Below are 4520 nucleotides of genomic sequence, written 5' to 3' on the forward strand. Positions count from 1 at the left end.
AATCATACATATATTATGTCGTTTGCACATTTGTCTGTATGTTTGCGAAAGCAAATGTTCTACAAAAGCATATTTCTATACTTAAACAAAATTATTTGAACCATCGTATATTTCTTACATGCATAACCAAACCATACTTAAGACAACGCCACGAAAGTGTCAGTAGTGGTGTTGGTGGTAAGCACATAAAAAGTCAAAATGTGAACGCAGGTTCGAATCTCGACGGACTTAGTCTTTAATTTTTGCATTTTAACATCGTAATACTATACTAATAAATATTTTTCTTACTAATAGAAATTAAATTTATCACAGCAATATACCTAATATATGTACATATACATAATATTGCTGTGATAAATTTAATTTCTATTGGTACGAAAAATATTTATTAGTATAGTATACGATGTTAAAAGGCATACATCTTTCTATCCTATCTTGTGTATCTGCATATGCTCATATGAATGCATATGAATGTATGTATACGCATGTGCGCGTTCAGAAATTCAAAGAATTCGCACAAAAAAAAAGAGAGATGAAAGAAATAAAGTCACATAAAATAGTTGATAATTCGCAAAATTTTTTTTTTTTATTACAAACATTTTTAAAAACTTTAACAATGTTTGATATCACTACAACTAGTTTCAAAAACTAACGAGCAGTTTGATTTGAATAACTTAAAAACAAATTACATAGAAATTAATAGTAATATTCATACATATACGGTATATAGTATAATTAATTTCTTTATATTTTAGCTTCCAACTAAGCTATGTGGTTTTTTGCGACATAATCGACTAGAGAGGCATGTGTCTAAAAGAAGATTTCTCGCCTCCTCGTTCACATGTGCATTAAGCCTTTTGTAGTGGGCATCTGCCTGACTCCTTATTTCTTCGGCGACTGTATTCATCCTTAGGTCTCGATGAATATCAGCATTTCTGCAGTACCAAGGAACATTTACAATGCCTCTTAGCACCTTGTTTTGAAAACGTTGTATAATATTAATACTGCCATCATTGGCACATCCCCACAGTTGCGCACCATATGACCATATCGGCTTTATTATTTGTTTATAAAGAAGTAATTTGTTGTGTATGGACAGGTTTGACCTTCGCCCAATTAGCCATTTCATTTTCGACAATTTCAGATTAAGTTCAATCCTTTTTATTTTAATATGCTCCTTCCAACGTAATCTAGCATCGAGCGTGATGCCAAGATATTTAGCTGTATTTGCGTATGGTATGCAGACATCTAGAATACTTATAGGTTGATAAGTGATTCTTTTGTTTGTAAAATTTGAATGAACCGATTTGCCACCGTTTAGTTTTATTCTCCATTTTTTAGTCCAGCTTACTACGGAGTTGATTGCATGTTGCATTTTTAGCGCAGCTTTTTCTGCTGTTTTTCGACGCATAGTATTGCGGTGTCATCCGCAAAAGTGGCAGTCATACTGTTTGGTGCTAACGGTAAGTCTCTTGTATACAAAATATATAAAAGTGGACCTAAGATACTTCCCTGAGGAACAAAATTATTTGAACCATCGTATATTTCTTACATGCATAACCAAACCATACTTAAGAGAACGCCTCGAAAGTGTCAATAGTGGTGTTGGTGGTAAGCACATAAAAAGTCACAATGTGAACGCAGGTTCGAATCTCGACGGACTTACTCTTTAATTTTTGCATTTTAACATCGTAATACTATACTAATAAATATTTTTCTTACTAATAGAAATTAAATTTATCACAGCAATATACCTAATATATGTACATACATATACATAATATTGCTGTGATAAATTTAATTTCTATTAGTACGAAAAATATTTATTAGTACAGTATACGATGTTAAAAGCCATATATCTTTCTATCCTATCTTGTGTATCTGCACATGCTCATGAATTAATTTTCGTCGATTATAGATTTTAATCTTAGATAAATTAATTTTTCAAAAAAGTTTTGAGATTTGTGGAAGTAGTGAAATTGGTCTATATTCGCAAAAATGAAAGACAAACGAAAGAAAAATAATGCGCAAGCATACATAAGCGTACTGTACTTATTGACCGCATTATTTTTGCGTAAAACCTTGAAATTTATTCATTTTCGATTTTCGAAGAAACATCATTTCTAATATGCCACAACACAATATTAGAAACGAAGTTCATAAACCTCACGCTGTCAGATAAAACGATATACCTCGTCATCGCGGGTTGATTTCCAGAAAATTTAAATGAAGACTAACTACAGAAATGATCCTGTAAAGTATAGCCTTAATTTTTCATCGGCCAACGCAGAGTATTTCAACCAAAATATACGCAAAATAGTTGAGAATTCGCTGAAATGAAAGACAAACGAAAGAAAAAGAAGCATAACTTCAATAATGCACAAGCATACAAACATACATATGCGCAACAGCAGCAAGGAAAGAGGTAACAATCGGCGATCCATTGTATATTTCTTTCATGCATAACCAAACCATAATTAGGACAACGCAATACAAGTGTCAATGGTGGTGTTGGTGGTAAGCTCTTGAAAAGTTACGACGAGCACGTAGGTTCGAATCCCAACAGAATTTATTGAAGTTATACTTCTTATACGAGTTCGGAAAAGGTTGCGATAGATTCAGGTTGCACAACCTTGCTCAATTCCAGTACAGTTCACAACTGCAAGAGAGCACTAAGCTCAATAAAAGACAAGCTCCAGCTAAACTTGATCTGGGTTCCCGGCCACAGGAACATTTTCGGTAACGAAAAAGCAGACGAGTTGGCAAAGGCAGGAGCTTTCCTCAATGAATCCATGGCGGAGCTAATACCAAGCCCGCTAGGATCGATAAAAGGAGAGATCAATAGACAATTTCAGCAAATTGCAAACAACAGGTGGAAAAAACATTACAAAATGCGTCATAACTAAACAATTATGGCCAACATATGACAGGAAAAGAACCAATGACTTATTAAATAGGTCAAGAAAAAGTATTTACAGAATAACAGCTACCACAACAGGGCACTGGCCATTTGGGGAACATGCGTCCAAAATGGGATTGCCCTACAACGACATCTGCCGTGGCTGCGGAGTAGCAGGAACAAGGAAACAATCTTCCACTTTCTCTGCGAATGCCCAGCTCTAGCACAGATCCGACACAAAACACTCGGAATCCACCAAGCACCAAACCTTGAATAGATTTCCACCAAAAGCATATCGGACATAAGTAGTTTCATCGAAACCTCAAAATGGTTTGAGAGAGAAGGTGAAACGTAATAGCAGATACAGGAGGTTCTACGAATAGTGTATCAAAATGGCACATCAAGTGCTAATTGAGCCCGATAGGGCTGCACTCCTACCTACCTACCTGCTCTATATGAATCTATGTAACCTTGCTCAAGCGCAAGGCTGCTCAATTTGAATCTACGCAACCCCTTGCTCAATATGAATCTACGCAACCTCGTCTGCGAGATGTTCGAGCAGCAAGCGAAGCGGTGACAATCGGCGATCGTTTGTTCGTTTCTTTCGGCACAGTTCGGCTTTTCTACCAACAACACAATGTTGCCATGCAAGAATGATAGAGTACAAGATTGCGCAGATGAGAGACAAAACATTTTTCGTTCTGCGCATCTACGTCACACGGCTCATAAATTTCGTGAAATAGCTTGAGTAGCAAGTAAATATTGCTTGTTAACAAGAATGTTAGAGTAGTAGAGTTTATAGCTGCCAAATTTTTTACTGCGCCGTGTGACGTAAGCAATTGTATGTTTAGTATAACGGACCTGCGCAATGCGTAATCTCTTTTCTATCATTCTTGGTTGCCATGCTTATGCTGTTGTTGTTTTTGTAGAACAATGTTTCAATTTTTGGTTGGTGACATATTCAATTAAAAATAAATTCTGTTGGGATTCGAACCTACGTACCTACGTGCTCGTCGTAACTTTTGAAGTGCTTACCACCTCGACCACCATTGACACTTGTATTGCGTTGTCCTAATTATGGTTTGGTTATGCGTGAAAGAAATATACAATGGTGATTTTAATGAATGAATTCCTTTTGGTTGAAACGCTCTGCGTTGGCCGTTGAAAAGTTAAGACTATACTTCTCAGGATCATTCATTTCTTCAAAGAAATTAATGACATTTAGAAATATACATATTTGCATTATTTCGTTGTCATTTCCATATTCGTAGCAATAGAAGTTCTATGGCATAAGTAAAGTAATGGCCACCGATTGTCACCCCTTGCCGCTGTAGCAGCTTCGCCTATGTGTACGCATATGTAAGTATGTTTGTATGCTTGTGCATTATTCGGCAATGTATGCAAATATATCTACAATTAAGTATATATGAATGTATGAACAAGTCAATGCGCGCACATGTAATAAGTATATTGATAAGTGATGAAAAATTTCTGAACGCGCACATGCGCATAGGATAGAAGATGTATGCCTTTTAACATCGTATACTATACAAATAAATATTTTTCTTACTAACAGAAATTAAATTAATCACAGCAATATTATGTATATGTATATTAGGTA

At 35.5% G+C, this 4520-nt stretch overlaps 1 non-coding gene across 1 annotated transcript; it reads right to left on the minus strand.

The window, feature by feature from the left end:
• Positions 1–2058: 2058 nt before the first annotated feature.
• On the minus strand, positions 2059–2268 carry LOC120780184. Its single transcript, XR_005705833.1, has one exon. It is a non-coding gene; the product is annotated as a small nucleolar RNA U3 (small nucleolar RNA).
• Positions 2269–4520: the final 2252 nt, after the last annotated feature.

This window comes from Bactrocera tryoni, unplaced genomic scaffold (assembly GCF_016617805.1).
Source record: "Bactrocera tryoni isolate S06 unplaced genomic scaffold, CSIRO_BtryS06_freeze2 scaffold_213, whole genome shotgun sequence".
Lineage (NCBI taxonomy): Eukaryota > Metazoa > Arthropoda > Insecta > Diptera > Tephritidae > Bactrocera > Bactrocera tryoni.